The 10,187-nt window shown below is 38.2% G+C and overlaps 1 pseudogene; it reads left to right on the top strand.

Moving 5' to 3' along the window:
- Positions 1 to 3,131: 3,131 nt before the first annotated feature.
- Positions 3,132 to 4,019, top strand: LOC144225467 (large ribosomal subunit protein eL6 pseudogene; annotated as a pseudogene).
- Positions 4,020 to 10,187: the final 6,168 nt, after the last annotated feature.

Consider the following 10,187-nt stretch of genomic DNA (forward strand, 5'->3'; position numbering starts at 1 on the left):
GGTAAAATTTACCTTCTAAGTCTTTTTCAATCTATAGATTCCCCATATTCTCGATTTTTTTCTTTTTAGAAATATGCTGTTTATGTTATAATATAATGGGCTTATTTTAATGCTTTAATAATAATCTTAAAATTTTCTCAGTTTTTATCCCAATATCAATAGATCTAAACCTGTACAAACAAAAGCTCTTTGCAGTCCCCAGCAATTTTTTTTTAAGGCCACTTCAGTCATAAATTCACTGCCAACGGTTTACACTTGATCTTAGCCAACAGGCCGAGAAGTGATTCACTACCAACAGATTAACTAACTGATGCACTCATGTAATGTCACACTACACAGAAGTACTATTTTATTTATTTACTTTATCTTAATAATAGTTTATTGTCAAGTTGGTTTCCATATAACACCCAGTGCTCATCCCAACAAGTGCCCTCCTCCATGCCCATCACCCATTCCCTCCCAACCCCCATCAACCCTCAGTTTGTTCTCAGTATTTAAGTCTCTTATGGTTTGCTTCCCTCCCTCTCTGTAACTATTTTTTCCCATTCCCTTCCTCCATGGTCTTCTGTTAAGTTTCTCAAGTTCCACATATGAGTGAAAACATGGTATCTGTCCTTCTCTGCCTGACTTATCTCGCTCAGCAGAACACCCTCAAATTCCATCCATGTTGCTACAAATGGCCAGATTTCATTCTTTCTCATTGCCATGTAGTATTCCATTGTATAGATAAACCACATCTTTATCCATTCGTCAGTTGATGGACGCTTAGGTTCTTTCCATGTTTTGGCTATTGTTGAAAGTGCTGCTATGAACATTGGGGTACATGTGCCCCAATGCATCATCACAGAAATACTATTTTAAAATTAGTTAAAACAATATAACAGATGAGTCCCAAGGTTCCATCCAAACCTAAGATTCAACCATTCTACACATGAGGGATCTTAATAAATGTACCATTTTTCAGCACAACTTCTCATCCTTAAGTCTCTTTTTTCTTGAAACCCTTTGAATCTCCATGGCCATGTTAATGTCCTTCCTCTTCCTGTGCTCTCCTAGAAGTACATACCTCTTTCATGGCAACCTATTTCAGGACAGGGAACATACTGAGAATTCCATCCAGCCTTTGTTAAATGGCATCCATTTTGATTTACCCACATTGATCTGGCTTGTTTCCCAGACTTCAGTGATTTGAGTAGTACTATCACAATTTTTTTTTTTTTTTGCCTAAATGCCTAACACCTCTACTGCAATTTTTCTTTAAATTGGCACACTTTCATTTTCGATTTAAATACCCTCTTTGGCTTTATCACACAAAGTATTATCCATGGAATCATGGTATAAAGGTGTTAGTTATGCATTTTTCCATATAGTAAAATAAATGCATAACTAAATATTCTTAAGTAAAAAGGGCCTTTATGAAAATGTAAAATACAAGTAATCATCTTTGTACTGCCAAGAATCTGCCCTTGTACCTCCAGCTTGTTTGCATATAGCATGGTGGTAACCCTTGCTGTGCTGTACCTGTGGGCTTCCTTGCCTGTTCCCCATCAGGGAGGGCTGGGACTGGCTTTCATCTCTGTATCGCCATGTTAGGAAACTGGGTGCCTGGTACATAATATGGTTTCAATAAATGTTTGATGAATGAATGTCTCTCTCACTATCACCATAGTGAAATACCATTAGCAAATAGAAATCTTGGCTATGTTTTCTTTGATTCCCAACCTCAGATAACTTCACTCAAACATAGAATCAAAACATAAAGAAGTAGCTAAACATGTGGAAATGAAGTGATGCCTGTTTTTCTACTGCCTAAAACTTGGTTGTTGTTTTTATGATAGAACAAGAGTATGTTTTTCTTTTCCATTGAAGAAAGGGGTCATTTATCCCACAGAGTGTCTTGTCCTCCTATCTCCAATTTTCCTGCAAACTAGTGTTTAGATCTAGAGACTTGTTCAAATTCAGTCTACTTAAGAAAATGGTTATTTTTGGCAATACTACTTTATAGGTAGTGGTATATTCTTTGATCACGAGGCACATAATTTCTGGTTAGTGGTTTTGATGACCATATATCCAACCCATCGATTCTTGAGGGGCTACAAAACTGTGATAGTTAATCCTATCATTTCTTCTTTGTTCTTTAGCTGGAATGTCTATAAAAGGATACTTCCTACTATCAACCATATTGTTACCCTGAGATACAGGTCATGCAGAAAACTTGGTTAAATGTTAGCTTTTTTCTTTTCCTTACTTCTTCTTTTAAAATAATCAGTTGACTCCTTAGCATCCTCCAAAGGGGTTTGAGTTCTTTGGTTTGGTCTGGTTTGGATTGGTTTTAGTTTTATTATGAATAAAAATCACATGTGAATAAACATATTTGATACATTTAACCTAATGGAGTCTGCATGCTCAAATTGTCCCAATTTTGGCTAGCGGAAGTCTTTTCAGTTTGGCTCCTGAGATTCTTTGGCATAATCCTGATAAATTGAGATAGCTTCCTTGCTGACTTATTAACAAAATATTTTTAACTCATATTGTACATACTCTGCCCAGACTTAGAATTAACCATTTCTCGAAGGAGACTTGGTTCCTTTAAGTGGGAAATGACTTTGCGAAACCATAATCTGAGTGCTAGTGGTGTTCACTCCTGCTCATCATTATTCTGAGGTCTTTTCAATGCTAGAGTTACTTTTGAAGATGGGATATACTCTAAGTTCATATGCATCATTCCTATTCAAATTTGGAGCTTTTAAGCCTACAGAGTTATTTCATCTTAGATTTGTGTTTTCTTTAAACAATACTGAAAGCCTTAGTTTTTTAAAATCTTTTTTTTAAGTTTATTTATTTTGAGAGAGAAAGAAAGAACATGAGCAGAGAGAGAGGGAGAGATAGAATCCCAAGCAGGCTCTGCACTGTCAGCACAGAGCCCTACATGAGACTCAATCTCATGAACCATGAGATCATGGCCTGAGCTGAGATCAAGAGTCAGCAACTTAACTGACTGAGCCACCCCGGAGCCCCTGAAAGCCTTAGTTTTTAGCAAGAGTGGAGTGATCACTCATTTTATTTATCTCCTAATACTATCTATATAACTGTCTCATATTAACAATATTGAGTCTTCCCCATCTTGCAAGATGGTGGGTAAAAAAGCTGAGAAGCCAGCTAAGGAGAAGGACCTGAAACTAATAAGGCTGATGCTGGTGGCAGAGTTAAGAAGGGTAACCTGAAGGCTAAAATGTCAAAGAAGGGGACGCCCTTCTGAGGCGAAACCCTGTCCTTGTTAGAGGAAGTGGTAGATCTTCCCAATCGACTATTCCAGAAAGACCATGTACCAGAGGAAGTATGCAGCAGGTAAATCCAGGATTGGATGGAAAAAGTAGGGGAATGTTGTTGGTACTGTCACAAAAAACCAGATGGTGGTGACAAGAATGCTGGTACCCGAGTAGTTAAACTTTGCAAAATGTCTAGGTAATTATCCTACTGAAGATGTGCCTTGAAAGCTGTTGAGCCACAGCAAAAAAACCCTTTCAATCAGCATGTGAGAAAACTGTGAGCTAGTGTCACTCCTGGGACCATTCTGATCATCCTCACTAGGCACCACAGAGATGAGAGGGTGGTTTTCCTGAAGCAGCTGAGCAGCGGCTTGCCACTTGTGACTTCATCTATGGCCGTCAATCAAGTTCATCTGCATAGAACACACCAGAAACTTGTGATTGCCACCTCCATCAAAATTTGTATCAGCAGTATGAAAATCCCAAAACATCTCATTGATGCTTACTTCAAGAAGAAGCTACATAAGCCCAGACACTGGGAAGGTGAAATCTTTGACATGGGGAAAGAGAAATATGAGATTACAGAGCAGAGCAGGGTTGATCAGAAAGCTGTAGACTTGTAAATGCTACCAAAAATCAAAGCTGTTCCTCAGCTTCAGGGCTACCTCCACTCTGTTTTCTCTCACAAATGGAGTTCATCCGTACAAATGGGAGTGTTCTAAATTTCTTACAAAGGACCTAATTAAATAACTGATCCATTTCAAAATAAAAACAAAACACTATTGACATTATTACTAGCAACATGTTTACTAAAGGCCATGTATTTTCCCCTCATTTTTGTTGTTAGGTTATATCCCTTTAGGGATATATAGTCAAATTACTATATTGAAAAGTTAAATGGAATACTCCTTTGAGTTGTTATGCTGAGAAGTTATGATTCTTGGGGATTGCTTTATTTAATTTTGTCTTAAAATTATGTAAAATGTTTACATGGTTCTAAGATTAAATCAACAAAACAAGTTATATTCAAAGAAGTCCAGAATCTATCCTTGTCCTCCAACCAATACCAATGCTCTTCTCTTTTCTATACATAGCCATTCTTTAAATGATTTATGAGTTTTTAATATTAGCAAATATATATTTATATCCCTCTTCTTAAACAGAAGCCACTGTAAATACTTCTCCTTATTTTGGTTTTTGTTTTCTTTTTTACTTAATATATCTTGGAGACTGCTTCATAATATTATATTAAGATATTCCCCATTCCCTTTTTGACTGCAGAGTACTCCATAGTTAATTCAACCAGTTTCTATTGATAAGAATTTGGGTTGTCTCTGGTCTTTTACTCTTCCAAATAATGTTGCACGTAACAATCTTATTATTTTTGTCAGGGTGGCCTTGAGCATATATCTTTTGTTTTTGTCCATGCATCTTTATTTAGGAATATTTGTTAGTGATTCTTTTCACAAGAAACTAGGAATGGTAAATTCTCTCATTTTACTTGTTTGAAAATATATTTTTGGTCTTTATATAATAGTGTTGCTGGGCAAATAATTTTAAGTTATTTTCTTTTAGTAAATTCAAGATAATACTCCATTGGCCTCTTTTGTTGCTAGAGAGATGTTACTGTGAAGACATAGACTGTTTATTTATACATAATTGGCCTTTTCTTTTTGGTTGCTTTAAGATTTTTAGTTTCAGATTATCTACAGTTTCACCAAGGTGTGCATGGCATGGATATATTTTAATTTACCTTGTTTCATTTTTATTTTGGTGCTTTTTAAAAAGTTTATTTATTGGGGGGTAGCAAAGAGAGGGGGAAGAGAAAGAGAATCTGAGGCAGACTCCATGCTGACACCTGGCACAGGGCATGAACTCAGTAAGGTGAGATCCTGAGTCAGATCCTTAAAATCAAGGAAATCAAGAGTCAGATGCTTAACCGACTGAGCTATCCTTTCATTTTGGTACCCAAATCTGAAGAGTCTTCTCTTTAATTAATTCAGCAAAAATTTCTTAGCCATTTTCTTTTCTATTATCATCTTCCTTAGACTCCAGCTCCTTTACCCCACCACATTTTCCTTCTCATCCTCCTATCAATTATACTTTCTCATTCTACCTTCCATGTCTCTCAATTTCTCTTTCATAAGTAATTTTTTATTTCTTATAGTCTCCAATTGTAGCACTTTTGGTAATTTACTTAAATATGTATTCCTGTTCACATTTTTAAAAAGTTGCACGTGTGTTTTTATTAAGTTGCTTTACAGTGCAAAGTAATTGTGTGTGTAACAGGGTGTTTACTGAGGTTTGTGCTTCCTTTGAAATGACCACCAAAGGGTAAAAAACTGAGGGAAAGGAGATATCAAATACCTCACATTCTGGAGAACCCCCTAAAAACTGGGGCTTATCAAGGATAGCCTCACTGGCTCTGCTATCTCCAAAAATACCCAGGAGCTTAACTATATAATCAGGACATGAAGGAGAAGAAGAAATCATGGAAACCGTGATAAGCCATCTTTGTGCTGGAGAGGCCTCCCCTGCTCCCCAAAACCAAGTGATAGGGGGAAGCACCAAACATCTCATTGGCATCTCATTCCCTAGTTGGGTGGTAGACTTACTGGTGTGCCTCTGTATCTATATGAGCAGCAGGTGAGGAGGCGTGAGAAAGATGGGAGGGTGGAGCAGCATGGGGACTCCAGAGGGGAGCCAGCAGTCCTTTTTGCTATTTGGTGGGTGAGATTCACTTGGATCAAGTAGACATTGTGGATTAAATATTCTGCCAGTTCCCACCTGAGAGGGAAGGTCACCGGGTGAGGAGATTACAGTGGCAAGAGACTGTGGGATAGACCTCCCAGGACAGAAGCTGACTGTGGAAACATGATGAGTCACCACCAGCTGCCCTCCTACAGAAAGTAAGGGGCCCCAGAGAGTGTTCTGGAAAACTCATAACTATGCTTTTCATTTCTGTTCCTCTCCAGAATCTTTAGTTTCTTTCTTTGATCAGTAGTTTTACTATATTACTGAATTAGGGTAGACTCATTGTCTTGTGTGAGCGTGTGTGTTTTTTTAAATGGGTGAATACATTTATTGCTGTTTGCTGGTCTTTACTATTTTTTATTCATTTTGCTTGCCTTGTTAATCGCAGCACTGACCTTGTAGCCTCATTAGGCTGTATGTCATTTAACATACAGTTCCTTGGTGTTTGATGTGATACTTTATACTAAAGCGAATCTGCTTTAGTTCATCCAGCATTTATTGCCAACTTCCTTTTTTGTATCCAGATACCCTGTCACCACCCTCTTTCTGCATTGACTGAATCTTCCTTTGCAGCTGCGGCCACTGTCCTGCTGCTCCTCATGACCAGCCCTCACATGTGCTTTGCGCTTCAATGAAGGGGCCACTTGTGCAATCAGGTAGGAAGAGATCGATTTTTCCAGAGTGATTTATACCCTCTGATAATTGAGCTATCATCAGTGACACCACTGAGCACGCAAAAGAAAGTGGCACCTCTAGTTACAGGGAGAGCTGAGTCCTTGGAAGCATCTGAAAATGGTGACAGGACCATCTGGATATCACAATAAAATTCTAGCATCATCAGGGGTCCCGAGGCAGTATATGTGAATTTAAGGGAAAGAAATTCTGTATTCAAGGAAAATTCTGGAATGAGAACGGAGTTTTAAAAGAGGTCATAAGCAAAGCCATAGAGGTACCCTTGAACTTTGATATTACCCTCATATTCTTTGTGCTTCTTTCTATAAACAGAGATTAAGAAAGATGATGTGTTCTCCTCTTCTATGGTCTTATTACATCCCCATATATAGATACACATCCCAACTGTTGCAGTACCATGCCACATGACACGTGGCTAAGACTGTCAGATTGATGAACAGAGAGGCTTGGATCTGAATCTTGATGTTGCTGTTTATTTGTTGCATGACCTTGGGCAAGTCACTCACCCTTTTTGAGTCTGTTTCCTCATAATACCTATTTTACAGAGTTGTGGTAAGGGTTAGACATGAAATCGATGTAGAAACACTTGGTACCTGGCCCATAACTCATAAGGTTGGCTTCTTTTTGGACCATGAGAAGAAAACCCACATTGGAATGAGCTTGGACTTCTATTTTTCTTCTCTTTGATTTGTTGTTTGATTTTCACTGATTAGAAAGCAAGTCATACAGATTAATTTGTTGGACAAGAGTGTGATTGTTGAACTTAGAAATATCAAGAAGAGACATTTAAACAGAAGTTGTAAGAAGGAAATCTGTCTCTTGTGAAGACAGTGAATCATGGGAGTGGATGGACCCTTTAATATTTTAACAGGGTTTCTGGATCATGGGCCCTCTATCTACCGTCTTACCTTAGGCTGACTCCATTTGATGACAACATGAAGAATTGATGATTTCTTTATCCCCAGAGCAATTGAAGACAGAGGAGGAAGGAGTAAATCTCTAGAGTTTTTAAGATTGGGGACTATCTGCCCAGGAATCATCTTCATACATATGAGGCCAAATACTAGGCACATGAACTTAGTTTCCTCCCTCCTTGCCAGTAAAACCCACTAGCTCTGAACCTTGGGAATCTGTCTTGCCCTTGCTTCCTGCAGTCAGAGCCTGAATGTGCTTTGGAATGTAAATGTTAGAATTGAGAGCATGTCTTTAGAGTAGGACAGACCAGGACCTGATCCTGGTATAAAGTCAGTGCCCTGTAGATTGTGTGTATTAGTTTTTACTCCCAATTCAGCTTTTGTACTTCAGTCCCATTGATCCTTAATCTTCCTTTGAATGTTTCTGTGTAGAGGAGTCTTTAAGTGATTAGTTTTGGATTCTTAGCTTTTATATTCTGCACTTTGAATTCTGTCCATGTAGCCAACCTACTCGTGCTAATTGCAGTGCTCTCAATACAGAAGACATTTCTTAGATACAGGGTCTATTCCAGAGCATTCAAGGAAGACTGACAGGTCATTCTGGAATGGGCTCCATTCTACTTTCCAATTCAGTTTTTCTTCTCAAACTGTTGCAAAAGCTGTGAATTTAAAGACCACCATTTTAGTTTCAGGCTTTTATGCAACAACACCGTTCACTCCCACTGTCATATATTACCTTATTTGGCCAGGAAATATATAGAAGTGGTCAAGGGATGCTGATGTTTTGTTTTGAAAATGTACATATTAATGCTTATTTTCTTCTTATCTTGTGATCAGAGCTTTGCCACCATATAGGTAAAGATGCAATTAGGATTTTTGCCCACTTTTGTGTTGTTTCATTTTGGTATCCTTCTTGGCCTCAGAACTGCCCTCCCCCCAGCCAAGTCTCCCACTGTTGCTGCTCCCCCATCATATTTTCTCTTAGTGAATATGCTCCTTTCCTGGCCATGTCTCAAGTCACTCTTCTTTTGGAATGAGATGTCATTACAAACCTGGTAATTTTAAAGAGGAAGATAATAGGTGAGATTTACATAACATTCACCATGTATTAGACACTACTATAACCACTTTATATGAACACATTTAATACTCACAACTCCATGAAACAGATGCTATTGTTATTTCCCTTTTATAGTTGGGAGACTGCTACAAGAGAGGATCAGTACCTTGTATAGCTGCACCGAGTGGACAGCAGTCAGCTTGGCCACAGGTCTGCTTCTGTAGTAGAGAGTTTCCTCTGTAGGACCTCTAGTTTCAGACACTGACATCCAAGATCCTGGCTCAGGAAATCCCAAATAAGGTGCTCTTGTCATCAGCAGGAGCATAACATAAAAACATTTCCTACAAAATTTATAAAATGCTGGAATACTGTGTCATTTCTGCAAATCTCCTTTAAAAGCACACCTGCCAGACAAACTGTATGACATTACCTTTGTACTCAGAAAAAAAATATTATGAAGCAATAAAAAACTACTAAAATGAGGTCACTTCCCTCCTCTTAGAAGGTATTTTTAGAGCTTGTTTTTCTAACAAAGGAAGTTGAGCTGAAGAAGTCACTATCATTTGAAAATCAGATGAAATGAAAAAACAACACATTCCCAGAGAGTATCTTTAGATGCAAACTAATTTCTAAGGTGAAAAAAAATTAGACATAATTCAGTCCAACAACAGGTAATTTTGAAGAGAGTCTATTTAGGAACTACCCACTAAGTAGGAGTTAGCAGGCTACAATTATTTTTTGGTTTATTATAAAATTCACTTGCATAGGCATAGCCTATGGGGGTGGGTGGGAAGGGGACCCTGATTTGAAACATGTAGCTGCCAACCAAACAATGAAATGAAGAGAACAATAAACAAAGGAAACCTTTCCAAAGGCTCTCTTCATTTACATTCTGAGATTACTGGCCTCATCTCTCTGCTGAAATAGCCTTGCATTACTGACCGTCCAAAAGCATAATCAGGTACTAGCGGGAGCTTTTGCTCCAGCAAACTGCCTGAAGAATATTTGAATGCTGCCAAGACTATAGGTGCCTGTTTCAAGTTGTCATAGTATATGCTATAACGTGTCATAAATAAGGGAGGTATATTTATAAATCTGACATTAAAAATGTGTTCCTAAAATATCTTGTGTGTTCCCTGGCCATGTCAGCATAGAAATAATGTTTAGTATTTGTTTATTTTACTGGACCACCCCATGAACCTGGGGGAAACATGTTAGAAAAAAAATTATAGCTACGCCAACTATTCTGGGAGATACACGAGCCCTCCATGTTTATCAGGTTGAGGGCACTGTATTTTGATGTCAATAAGCAATTTTTCCAGCCCGGTCTCCTGCCCGACCCTTTTAATCCATCAATATATTATTAGAGATAAAGTTGGTGGATGCCTGCTGCAGTTAGAAGATAAATGACATCTCTGAAGTCAGGCATTAAAGACTAGATTAAGGCCTTGTGACACCGTTTTCAGTGCTCATCTGTGCACTTCTGTTCAACCTATC

This window comes from Crocuta crocuta, unplaced genomic scaffold (genome assembly GCF_008692635.1).
Source record: "Crocuta crocuta isolate KB4526 unplaced genomic scaffold, BGI_CrCroc_1.0 scaffold337, whole genome shotgun sequence".
NCBI classification, from domain to species: Eukaryota; Metazoa; Chordata; class Mammalia; order Carnivora; family Hyaenidae; genus Crocuta; species Crocuta crocuta.